Source organism: Ursus maritimus, unplaced genomic scaffold (genome assembly GCF_017311325.1).
Source record: "Ursus maritimus isolate PB19 unplaced genomic scaffold, ASM1731132v1 scaffold_20, whole genome shotgun sequence".
NCBI lineage: Eukaryota > Metazoa > Chordata > Mammalia > Carnivora > Ursidae > Ursus > Ursus maritimus.
Window position 1 is genome coordinate 18,739,937 of NW_024424453.1, and position 14,400 is coordinate 18,754,336.

The following is a 14,400-nucleotide window of genomic DNA, read 5'->3' on the forward strand; positions in this document are numbered from 1 at the left end:
CTGCAATAATGATTTGAATTACATTACATTAATGTACTTCTTAAACATAGATTTTGTATGTTATTAATTAAAAACTAAATAAGCAATATCAATCTTCAGCATTGTGTAAAGGATACACTATTAAAGATGATGTGAAAATAAATATATTTAAAACTCTTTATCACAAACTATATTAGGTGGCTCATTTTCCTCATCTGTAAAGTGGAGATAATAATAGCACTTATCTTTTAAGTTATTTTGAATATAACTGAATAAAGAGCCATAGAAGCAGAGAATATTGAAATAAAAAGTTACAAGAAGGGTGACTGGGTGGCTCAGTCTGTTAAACGTCTGCTTTTGGCTCAGGTCATGATCCCTAGGTCTTGGGATGGAGTCCTGCCTCAGGTTCCCTGCTCAGCGGGGAGCCTGCTTCTCCCTCTCCCTCTGCCCCTCCCGCTGCTTGTGCTCTCTCTCTCTTGTTCACTCTCTTTCTCTCAAATAAATAAAATCTAAAAAAAAAAAAAAAAGTTACACTAAGACTATTTAATATACTGTTGATTCCCAGAAACATTTCAATATATATTTATTCCTTTACATATATGATAGGTCATAAAAATAACTCTGTCAGTTTCTACTCAATGTGGAAAATCATAATTTCCAACACTAAGGATTTATCTCATTGTATTAAACTGATTAAAAGTTATCTTTTTTTAAAAGTTATCATTAAAAAAGATGTTCTCTTTCATTATTTTAAGAACCAGCACTATATAATTTGGTCAATCATTACTTCATGGTTAAAATATTTTCTTTATTTCTTTCTTTTTTTTCATTTCTTAGCTATTATTATGATTACTATTTTTATTATTGTTATTTTTGACCTAGAATTTTAAGCCTGGGCAACACAGACAATTAGACCTTAAATGACCAAATAAAATTGAAAGTCTCTTTAATCACTTATGGAACACGTCAATGTTTTCATAGAAAAAGTATCAAACAAAAAACTTTCTAACAGAAAGGAGAATGTCAATTTTATTTCATTTAGTCCAAGGCCATATTAACACTTTCTAGGAAATGAGTGTTTTAAGATATATTTTAAAGCATAGTTGAAGTAATAAAATGAAAATGAAAGCATTTGATGGGGCACCTGGGTGGCTCAGTTGGTTAAGCGTCTGCCTTCAGTTCAGGTCGTGATCTCGGGGTCTTGGGATAGAGCCCTGAGTAAGGCTCTGTTCTCAGTGGGGAGTCTGCTTCTCCCTCTGCTCCTCCACCTAACTTGTGCTGGCTCTCTCTCTTTCTTCTCTCAAATGAATAAATAAAATCTTTTAAAAAGAGAGAGAGTGCATTTGAATAAAATTATATTTTGGGAGTTTTAGAAGATAAATCACCAACTCTTTATATAAGCATTCCTGTTAGTTGTTGTATCTACCAACATCTCTGCTCTAATGTTCCTTTAATGACTGTTGCAGATAGAGAACACGGTGTACCTGGTAATTGAATTAGCGCAATGTAGGGACAGTACTTAGTCTCAGGCAAGAAGGGCCTTTTCATAAACCTTAGAGAACTCTGTCCTAACAGGAAAAGGAATTCCCGGAGCCAAGGGAATGTGCCCATTCTGAGGCTTGGGCTCCTCCTCCGAAGCCATAGTCCAGGGATCCAGAATGCTAGGTTTTGCTGCTCAGATAGCTCCAAGCCTTCACGCGAGGCCTGCAGGTGTCTCTTTCACGGGTCCTTGGTAATAAGGATGGATCATTGTTCCTCCAGTAGCAGGCATACTCCTCAACAGAGACAGTCAAGGGGCAGCTCTTTATTGGTGGAGATTCACGTGTGTAGAGAATTGGAAAGTGCAGCATGATGTCGAAATGCTACTTACGGAGGAGGCCTCAGAACGCTGATTGGAGACAGATGAGTCTACGGATTCCAAACTTGAATTTGATCTGTCAGCCTCATCTCATACAGAGAAACTTGAAAGGACAATGCAGAGACAAGTGACTGCTAGGGGGAGTCCACTGATAAAGGAGAATACTGACAGGAAAATGGAATTTTGGGCTCAGTCCTTTCATTTTTGGGTCAGACCTCGTAAGGAGTACAACCAAAACTGAACTTTTATGTTCATTTCTTATAAATGGGAGTGTGCCATTGCCCCAGGATAAACTTACTGTCTCAGGGAAAGTCTCGTAGTTTAATGATACACTTTTTGATATAAATTTTTACAGTGCAAAATATATAGCCTCAGTTTGATAAATAATTGTATTTTTTTAAACATCTATTCAATCCATTAATCTTCACACTTCTCTCTGCCCTTTCACGTTAAGTAAGAATGATATTTCTGTGATTTGATTATTTTAGGCTAACTAGTTCCTGCAATATTTACAACTTACTTGAAAATACTTTATCATATACAGCGTTGTATTCAGTGGGTGTTATTTTGGTTAAAACATCATCCCATACAGTTAGCATGCTAATGAAGAGTGCATAGGCTATATGCAGCCACCTAGCGGTGTTTCATAAAGGTGGCGTGTCAGAGATGGCTACCAGGAGGGTTTGTTATCTGACCTTGAGCAACAATCTACAGTTATAAAGTTAACATAGAGAATGTCAGAAATGGATTTTCATTGGTGACAATAATGTTCTATTGACCACCATAATAAATGTTTCAACTAAGTTCTCTTGCATAAATGTAAATGTATCCTGCGTGCAATGGCTAAAATATTTTGAAATGCTTCCCACACCTGAATCGGCAGGATATAAAAGCCAGTGAGGCAGAACAGCCCACGGGGATGGCGCTAGAGGACTGATCCTTAAAACTCTTGCATCCAGCCCCTGGTTTAGTTGTGTTTGTGATGCCAACTCGAGCAGTTATAAAATCCTGCTGAACTCTGGAAAGCCGAGGGTCTGCCTTACATAAACTTTTAAGATGTGGTTAGGACACCTAAAAGGACAGAACTATGTCTGCATGCTGACAGAATGAACTGTTTGGACTGCTTTGTGCTTGCCTGCTAATAAACACATGATTAATAAATGTCTGCATGGGTGGCAGAGAATTATTTGGGGACTTGCTTTTATTATAATTGCTGAGCGGCTTGCCGTGGGGGAGGGGAGTAGTTAATTTCCATTCGCCTCAAACTTTTCGGAGGCTACAATGTATTACTCAGCCAGCTTTGAAACACTAAAACATTCAACAGTTATTCCTTCAGAGGAAGCCAAATGAAAAACACGGTGAAAGGATCTATAGCAGAGACAAAGCCTCACTGGATTAGAGTATGACTTTGATAGTCTCAGAGGGCATGGTTTTAAAAAGAATTCCCTAAAGATTTCTCCGAATATGAGAATAGCAAGTTCCTCTTGAGCACCCATGTCCAAGGGAGTTTTGAATTTCAAACCCTGCCACCACGTCAGCTCTCTCCTCAAGTAATTCAAGGTTGCCTCAACTTCTGGGTTCCACAGAGACCATAATCCAGAAACAGGCCTTCTAGGAGCTGTCCAAGAGCTCTGCCCCGTAGGAGATGGAATACATAGTGTCAGAAAGAGGTGCCCTGGGAATTCACCTTCTGGCCTGAGGGTGTTTCCGCTTGTTCTTTCTGTGCAAAGCACACAATCTGCTTCTTTTTAGAAGCCAGGGAGTGAGGAGATTTGGCTGACTCTTCCATTAAAGCATGAAACAATGATCCCAGTCCCCTGCTTTATTTGACCCATCAGGTTCTGTCCCCTATCTTCTGGGGTATGGAAGGTCCCTCTGCCCATGTCCCCCAGGATTTAAAGTCCCAGCCACCCCTCACCTCTTAGGGGAAATCTCAGTGCCTAAGGGGCTTATAATTCAAACCCCTCTCCCTCACACATACCCTAGAGTGTCTCCCACTCCTTCCTGCTCCTTTTTACCATGTTGTGTAGAATCCCCCTAGCCTCTGTCATCTTCCCAAGATTCTACATCAAAATCTGAAAATGTTAAAAATCATTGCATTTATTCCTAAATTTCATCTTTAGAAGCATATCATTTGCTGCAAACTTTACTGATAGACGTATGAGATAGAGTTTTATAAAATGCATTGATCAATGTTATTAATAAGGAGTTTAGAGTTTATTTGAATTTAACTGGGAAATAAAGAATTAATACTGACCTATTCATTTGTGGTAAAATGTGTTGGGTTATGTGATAAGTAGACCTGTTTAGATTTTACTCCCCATTGACTGAAAACACCTTGATTCAAAAAAGGCAAAGGTAGTGCTTCTCTAAACCTTAAAGAACAAAGTTCAAGCACTTTACCACAGACTTAAGATTATAAATGCAAAGCTATTATAAGTAAGAGTGTGTAGAATTTGGTGAGAGGATAAAAAAGCAGGCCAATAGACTTAATAGAGTTAAGAACTAGAACCATCCATATACGGCCGTTGTCATTCATGACAGCCAACCTGCACCGAGGGGAGGAGGAGAATACTTTATCATGCTAGGTCATTTGTCTACTTATAAAAATCAATTTCAGGTGGATTGTCAGTCTAAATATAAAAAGTAAAATGGTAACTTATAAGACTATGTAGGGAAATATTTTTCTATAGTTGTGGTAAAAATATTTCATAATCAATAGACAAGAATTGTTAGAACCAAAGAGGGAAAAATAATAAATTAGGCTACGCTAAACGCAAACTTATGTTATAAAAGATATACTCTTAGAAAGAAAACATTCCACTACTTAGTGGCAAAACATATAAATATATACATATAATTCAATTTTTTTAGGAAAAGAGAAAAATAGAAAATGGGCCCCAGAAAAGTGAACAAACACTTCACAAGAGAAAAAACTCATTTGGCAAATACACACATTTAAAAAATGTTTAACTTTTTTAGTCTTGAGGGCAATACAAATTAAAGTTTTCACAAGACACTAAAAGAAATCAACAAAAATAGCTAAAAACAAAGGATATGGAGCAAACAGAACTATCATGCACTGCGGGTGAACAGAAATTGGTGAAAACACTTTGGGGAACTATTTGGCAATATCTACTAAAATTAATCATATGCATACCATTGACCCAGCAAGTCCAGTCCTTGATAGTCAACAGAATTGAGTATAAATATACCCACCCAAGACCTGCATTCTGTACATAGCAGCACCCCACACAACCTGAGTGCTGCCCAGTAGAAGAGTAGAGAAATAATTTGTAGCGTATTCATAAGATGGAATGCTCCACCACAATACAAATATTAATTTTTATTTTGCCACAAGCAAAAACATTGCATGTGGCAATATTCTGTGTGAGACATATTTCACAAAAGAAAAAAAAAAGGTGATAATGCAAAGCCAAAGAAAGCAGAAACGAAAGAGTTCAATTTCAGGTATATAAAATACGATAAATTCATAAACAGGTAAATCTGTGGTGTTAGAAGTCAGTATAGAGTTTACTTTTGGGGGAACAGTGCCTTGTAAGGGCATAAGGGAGCTCCGGACTGGCAAGGAAGGTTCCATTTTCCGATCTGCATCCCAGTTAAGTAGATGATTCTATTTTGGGAAAATTCATTGATTTATGGCCTGTATACCTTTGGATGTATATGGTAATTTATAAATTTTACTCCAATATTCTAATTTAATAATTATTTGAATTAATGACAGACACAAAATCACCGACCCAAGCAGTTCTGAGATTTAAAAAGGCGTAGAGAAAACACATACATACACAGAAGTTTATCATATTTAACTACTAAAAACAAAAGAAATTTTTAAAAAATCCTGAAGTCAGCATGAGTAAAAACCCACATTATCTATAGACGAAAACACATTATAGCAGATGTCTCATGAGAAACAATGCTTGCTGCAAGACAATGAAGCTGAAAGAACAAAACTGTTAATCCAGAAACCTGTACCTTTCAAATATGAAGGAACCATAAGGGTTTTCCAGGCAAATAAAACTGGAAATTTGTCAGCACTTCTGTTCACAAGAAATGTAGAGAAAATTCTACAAGCAGAAGTATTATGATACAAAGCTTGTATTGCTTTCATATCCTTATACTGCCCAGATCTTTCCTGACAGTCAAGCTAATCAATGACCTCAAATAATGAGTTTTCCTTAACTGAATAAAATATTTTAAATTTTATCTAATCAGGAATAATGCTATGCATAAGGTATAGAATGTTCATAATACAGTGAAACAGTAATTTATCTTATTGGACTATTCATTCATTACTCCTTTGACAGTAAATATTTTTTGAGCATTTGTTACACAAGGCATGGTCCTAGGTGATTCCTTCATGTATTTAGTGACTGGGTATTGTGTGCCAATAATATTCCAGGCTGTATACTAGCCAAAATGTGAGATATACATTACTAATATGGCATTCTTGCCCACATGGATCATTAAATCCTGGTTGGGAGATAGACAGATGATAGATAGATAGACAGACAGATAGATAGAACCAAACAGCATAATATTCAAATTATCCTATCCAAGTGTACAACCATCAAGCCATTTTCACTTAAACTACCAATAGGTTACATTAATACATGAAGAGCCACTAAATTCTGTTCTGTAGGGTTTTTTTGCTCCAGCCGGAATGTAAGTGTGCTTGTATGTATGTGTGTGTGTCGACGTTAAGGTCTGCTCTCCTTTTAAGCCAGCCCTCCTCGGTGTTACTATGCACTCATTTAGCGAGCGCGCCTCAGCAGGTTTCTTCATGCTGTTGATCACAGAGACAGTACCGGCTCAAGTACAGACCCCTGAAGACACAGAGGCAGAAACTGTCCTCTGGTCCAGAGGTTAGCAAAGCTTTTCTGTCAAAGGACAGATGCAGGTAATATGTATGTTAGTCTTCGTAGGTGACATACAATCTCCAGCTCATATTCTTTTATGCCTTTTTCTTACAACTCTTTAAAATGTAAAAGGCATTCTCAGTCCATGGACTGTACAAAAACAGGCTGTAGCCTGAATTTGGTCTTCGCTGTAGTTTGACAACCCCCCGCTCTAGACGATGAGGTGCGTTACTGTTTGCCACAGCATGTTTGACGTATTTCAATCGATTGTCTATTCTCCAAACTTTAAAATCATAGACTCCACTTAGGATTGTATCAATACATAGTATACTTTCAAGGCTATGTTATCATATAAATAAATCAAGCTAATGGTATGTATCAGTTTAAGAAGGCTTAAAAAGCTCAGTTAAGATCTATCACAAATGAACGCATGTTGATTTTTTGTAAACTTGGCATCCACATCTACGCTCTTACATGCCACTTGCTTTGATAATTGTGGAATTTTCTAAGAGTTGATCACATGCTGTGTATTCTACAATCAGTCCTTTCAATTCTTCAAAAACGTAGTCAGACCTTGAGTCTTGGCATGTCATTGCATAACTATATGCAATATTCTTCAGTACTTGTGATAATATGCTGGGGTCTGAGTCTTCACCATTTCTTTAAAGATTTTCTTCATTTATTTGAGAGAGCACAAGCCACCCTCAACTGACCGAGCCACTCAGGTACCCACGAGTCTTCAGTTTTTATTTATTTTATTTTATTTATTTATTTTTTTTAAAGATTTTATTTATTTATTTGACAGAGATAGAGACAGCCAGTGAGAGAGGGAACACAGGCAGGGGGAGTGGGAGAGGAAGAAGCAGGCTCATAGCGCAGGAGCCTGATGTGGGGCTCGATCCCATAACGCCGGGATCACGCCCTGAGCCGAAGGCAGATGCTTAACCACTGTGCCACCCAGGCGCCCCACGAGTCTTCAGTTTTTAAAGGCATTCAGTTTTCTTACTTTTATTTTGAGTATCTTTGACTTCAATTTCTTCTTAACTTAAAAAAAAGAAAAATTCTTTACAAGCTAAAATACTTTTTTTAAAGTTGAGTAGATAGAAGAAGAAAATGTCCTATATTTCTCTCAACTATTCAGATGATTCCTTAGCTTAAAATAAAATTTATAAACTTCTTTTTGGTTGCATAAAGTTTTACATGATCTGCAGTTTATTCTGGGTTGTAGCCTTTTCCAGCTGTTTTCTTTTATTTTTTTTTAATAGAATTATATCTTTGTTTTATAGTATTTCCACAGGCTGTTTTATAGGAAGAGATAAGAAACAATATTAGAATAAAGTTTTTGTTTTTTTTAAAGATTTTATTTATTATTTATGTATTTTAGAGAGAGAGCGCAAGCAGGGAGGAGCAGAGGGAGACGGACAAGCTGACTCTGCACTAAGCACAGAGCCTGACACAGGGCTCAATCCCACAACCCTGAGATCAGGACCTGAGCAGAAACCAAGAGTTGGATGCTTTAACCAACTGAGCCACCTAGGTGCCCCAGAATAAAGGGTTTTTGAACAGTAATGACACAAGGTATCTAGACTTACAACCTGGATAATCTTTTTTCTTTCTTTTCCCCCCCTCTGCTACAATTTTAAATGATCTATAAAATCCCTCCCATCAAAGTGAAAGTGGATATTCATAGATGTTTTTGCAAAGCACCTTGATGGAGAAAGTTTGCATCCAAAGCTTCTATTCCTGACTTCCAGCATTTGCATGGATTTTTGCTAGGCCAATTAAGAAGAGAAATCGTGACAGTAATAGAAATACGGTTGATAAAGTCTATGTACTTGAGGCAGAAAGTCACTATTTTCATAAAGGAATACAGAGTTACTGCTGAAAGAAAAATCCAAAGGTCTCTGCAATAAGAGAATTACTTCCAATATCAGGAAGCAGCCTTAGTGGGGTGGATATGGGGCAATGTGGAAAGCAGATCAGAAAATGTGGATGGGGGGCGCCTGGGTGGCACAGCGGTTAAGCGCCTGCCTTTGGCTCAGGGCGTGATCCCGGCGTTATGGGATCGAGCCCCACATCAGGCTCCTCTGCTATGAGCCTGCTTCTTCCTCTCCTACTCCCCCTGCTTGTGTTCCCTCTCTCGCTGGCTGTCTCTCTCTGTCGAATAAATAAATAAAATCTTTAAAAAAAAAAAAAAAAAAGAAAATGTGGATGGAAAAATAGTGTTAGATGAGCATAATAAAAGAAGTTATCTGATCCTGCCGTTTGAGGATCAGATAACCCTTTACAGGGTGTTTGCTGGTGGGAGCAAGGGTTAATAATTTCACCAACATTTCATAGGGCTTATAAGTTAATACCAAATACTATCATTGTGTGATTGCATATTAGTTATCTGAACCATAAGAAAGCTCAATATATCGTTGATTCGTGGTAGTTATATTTTCTAAAGTCACCAGGAACACTAATTAGCTAACACTGAGTCATTGCCCTTAGGGGAAATACAGTTAGATTCCTGACAGCCTACTATCAAATGAACAATACATAACTTTATTTTATGTGTGTTTCTGTTTAAAGACAACTTAATATATACTGATTCATTAAACCTGAGCCTCACAGCCACCAGCACTGTAAGTCATGCCTGAACAAAGCTTATCTATAATACACCTGTTCTTTCTCGATGCAAAGCATATCACGGCCTTCTCATGCTAAAGAAAACAAACGGCACTTCGGCACTGTTTGGGGGTCATTTTAATAGCAAAATCACCAACAAAACCCAATAAATCCCCCCCAAAAAACCCGTCACACTAAATGAACTGCCAAAAGGATTTTTGTATTGTTGTAGTATGAGAGCTGAAACCAGAAGACAGAGTGTCACTTTGTTAACTTCATCAGAGAATGTGAGCCTGGGGAGACTCCATCTTTCACCTCCCTGTGCATGCACTTGTCTGCAAATGACCATTTAAGTGTCATACATATTGATTTGGGGGTTACAAATACATGTTAGCTGATACACAAATTCTCAGATACACAATCCTCAAATAATGAGGATCAAGTGTTCCTTGTGTGGGTTTCATTCTCTTGATAAGTTTGTCATCTTTAGCATGCTATGAGGTTACCAGGAAAAGGGATCTGAATAGGGTGGATAGAAGTCCAGGACACATGTTCCCATATGGAACTCAAGTGAAATTTGGGCCTTTTTGGCTACGCTGGAAGTTACGCAGTCCCAGGGATGCATTCCCTAGAAAGTAGACTTCTTCAGCATCTGATCTGTCTTCATCACAATTGTGTTGTGAGGCTTAGCACAGTATTTGGCACAATGAAGCCTCCAAAAGAGAGTTGTTGAAAACGTATCTATATAAATATCACCTGCTTGAGCCCATTTCTGTTTTTATTGTCCAAATTTTATTTTTAGGCTCTTTCCATCACCTTCTAGTGTTCCTCTTTTTAAAATCTTTGGCATTAAAACAACTCTATCTTGACTCAACACTTGTAGTTTTATTTTCCTAAACTGTATTTGGTTCCTCGCCTTTGACTCTAATAGTTTCTAACATGCGCTGGTAGCATTCATCTAAGCATTCAGCAACTTTCAGTTCTTGTCCTATTGAGTATTAGGTCAAGGTTAGCAGTTCATATTGCTTCTTCGAGTTGCTAAAGGAAAACCAAGTTGCCAAAACACTTAAATGATTTCTAAAACACCCCCTTTATACACAAAACACACACGAGTATCTTACATGAAGAAAATAGCAATTTTCGGTATTTAAGAGGCTGAGTCTCTTCAAACTGCCCCTTGTCCGAGGGACCACGTGAAAATGTACTGGGAGGTGTCATCTACATGTTGAATCAGGCTGGGAAGTGATAAATACACACCACAAAAATTACATTTGTTTCTTTGTCTTTGTCTCCCTTTCTAACTCCTCTTCAACATCTGATCTCTTGTTTACTACCTACAAACATTTTCACATAGATTGCTGTGCACCCTATGAAAAGGCAGGGACGGCATATTATATGCTGTGTATATTTCCTCCAGCCTCACTGTTTCACTCTCTCCATCTCCAGCCTTAACTATTTCAGGCTCTACTCCCACGATAACCTAGTTGTTGGAATCTCTGTCTCATTCTAATGAGTTATAACCAACTCTGAGAACACAGCTAAACTTAGTAAAAGAACAAAATAAAGTTGCTAATTTCTTACATTTTAAGCCTGACAATTAGGCACACACAATCTTTTTTGTTGAAAGTAACAAAAACTTGCTCAAAAATCACTTAAGCAAAAAGCATAGTTTTATGGTTAGAATAAAGGGGTGATTTTTCATTTAAGATGCAGAATAAGCACATATATTTATTTTTTCTATCTCCTGAGAACCCAATATAAACTATGATAAAGGAGGTGAAGAGAAATAACATACAATAAAGAGAACAGAGGGTGAGCTATTTGTAGAACCCATTTAAAGAGAAAATTGATACGGGCAAATATTATATTAATTGTTCAAAAATGGTGAAAACCTAATTGGGTCATACAGGTCACCCCCTAGGATGTACAAGTTCCCCTAGGGTACACAGGGTCTTAGGAAACTATTTGCTCAGGGCTCCTGTCTATATAAACAATATCAGTCACCCCAAATCAGCACAACGACACTACTTTGGTGGCCTAATATCTCTTGATCCTATTAAGGAAAGCAATCCAAAGTAGAGAACGCCAAGTTGCCTGGAGCCCAAGGCAATCAAAGGGCAATATTTGGTTCACAAAAGAATCAAATTCTGCTTATTATTTCATACAATGAAAAACTGATATGGATAAAGCTGCCATTAGTCCATATGGCACAGTTTTGCAAACTGGGAAAAACATTTCTTTCTTTATTTTAGTTTTATTTGTCAGAAACTTGCAGTAAAAGATTTTGTGAGAACATGATACTTTCTGCAGTAAAAAATATCGAAATTTAGCACTTTCTCTCATATCATTTAACTTTATTATTCCTGAAGATAAGACCCTCTGAAGGTTTTGTTACACTGCATCGCACGTGCTTATGGCAGAGCGGGGCGCAGAGCTGCCAAGCATTTTGTTGAATAAGGCATGCTACAGCTTTACTTAAATCATGTCTGCAACGACAATATAAACAATGTAACTGGCATCAGTCGGTTCTCTGCAAGAAAAATGTTTGGTTTGATCCAGTTGAGATATGTTAAATGATGTGCTAAACGAGGTCTTTTAAGTTGTTCTCCCTCATGTTCTGCTAAACTACATTCTACCCAGAACCTCGTTTATTAGAATTAGTTATTTAGATTCAGAATACGCGATTATTCAAGTATAACGAAAATATCATTATTCACAACTCAAGAATATTCTGTTTGTATCAGAGACACACACTATTGAGCTGGATGAGTGTTTTTTGTGGCTTCAGGAAGTAATGACATAATTATTATGATTTAAAAAAATAACTGCAGCCAGTTGATCTTTACACTGAATTTAGAAGGAAAAAATTAAGTCTTGGTAGGAGTATCATTCGGCTCACTTCTTGAAAAGAGCACTAAATACCAGATACACCGAGAAAGTTTTTTTTCCTTATAAGTCAGTCTGATCATACCTGTTTGATGTCTAAGCTTCACATTCTATATAGGTTTGTAGATTTCTTCAAAAGGCATTGTCAAGCATGATTTTAAAAAATAATCTAACTCTGTAGAACAATAGAAAGAAGTATTAGCAATATCAAGGATTACTATCTTCATTTTTATGTGTCTCTTACAATTCCTGTTGTTTTGGAAATGTTACAAAGGAAGGCTTTTCTGCTATTTCTAATAAGAGAAATTATGCATGATTTTTTTTGTGTACATTACAAAAAACAATGTGGCTTGTACTCCTAGGCATAATTAGAAATATACATAATCTATAAACTATCACAATCTTGCTATCTAGAAATTTACCATTTGCATTTAATGTGACTCACCAAGCAAAATAATAAAGTGGTCAGCCTGTAGAACTACTGTGTGCAAGAACTGCGGTGACAAATACAAACGTAAGTGTAGATAAAATGATTGTCTTTTCCTTCAAGCTAATCACAATCTATATATTCTTCGATCTCAGGTGTGCCCTTCATCTCTGACATCTTTACACTCCTTGCCATCCTTTTATCTTTTCAGAAGGAAAGTGAATTATGTCGCCAAAACATCCATGTAAATTACCATATGTCAATGGGTTGTTTTTGCCAAGCTACATTTTTTTTTCATTTAATTTTACCTAGTTTCAGAGAGTTGAGGTAACTTACTAAAAGCCGTAAAGCACGTTTGTTACAGAGCAACCACGAATATGAGCCATCCTAGGTCCTGGCACTCTTTCTCCAAACATCATCATACTTGCCTAACTTCAGGTACAAAACATTCCAAAATTTCAAACAAAAAAAAAGGGGGGGGAGCACAAATTAATACTAGCAAAATAGTAATAATGTAATTGCACGCTTCATTAGGATTACAGAAAAATAAAGACAATAGGTATACAAATATAACATAATATATTCTACCCATGTTATGATAAATGCTTGTCATTAGTATAGAGTAAAAGTAGTGTCCTCTTTATATATCTTAGAGAGATATTGTCCTGATAGAAATCGTATTACTGTTAATTAGCTCTAGAAAGCAATGTGCCCTTCACAGAGTTAACTAATCAACTTAGTTATAAAAATGACTAATTACAGCCGTTAGGCTAATGGGCCTTTAAATCCACAAAGAGGTCATCGTTGTATGATATTCTTTCAGATGTGATCCATGGTGCACAGGGATCAAATATTATGTGTGCGAGGAGTCTTCCACTTTGAGCTGCATGAAATCTGAATGACAGGATGGGTCAGAATCCAAGTCCATCTTAACTAAAAATGGTCAGCATTATGCGTCAGTGACATGATCAATGAGCGGGGCACGTTAATTATGTAAGGTATGGTGATAAAACATTACCTAAGGAAATTCAGAGGAAGAAAAGAAGCTTGTGCCATTTACATCTGGAAAAATATATGCCATAAAACAAAATGTAGTCAAACTCTGAGATGCCATGCTAATGCAGGAATATAAATACAGTGGAAAAGATCTAATTATCCTTACTTCTTTTAAAAATTTTCTGCTATGAACCAGAAAAAATTGTAAATATCTAACAGGTCATTGGCATTCTCATTATTAAATATAATCAAACACTGTGCAAGGCACAGCCTAAATCTCTAATAGTGAAAATATGACAGTGACCCTTAAAAGTGAACATGACAGAGAAGGGCCACCACTTGTTATTCTAGAATTAAACGAGCAAATGCAGGTCAATATTGAAAATGAGATGGGGGCATAATACCTTGTTAAATATTATGTAAACAAAAAAGAAATCTCAATCCTCAAATAATAAATGAATGTTTCCAAAGAATAGAAATCATATGAATGGATGGCTATTAATTATACAGATTCAGAATTAGAGAGAATAATATTCAATCAGTTATGATCCTTCATGCCTCACACGGTAGCTACAGCTAAGCAATATCACCTAACATAGAGAACATTCTTTGAAAGAACATACGCATTTTAAAGAAACCACATTGATAAACATAGAAATTTATTTTCCTTTTAGTTACTCTCCGTTCCAAATTGTTTTTTCTACTAAAAGTCTTTCATAATTTTAAGTAGACTTTATAATCACACCAAGTTTATAAATCTAAAA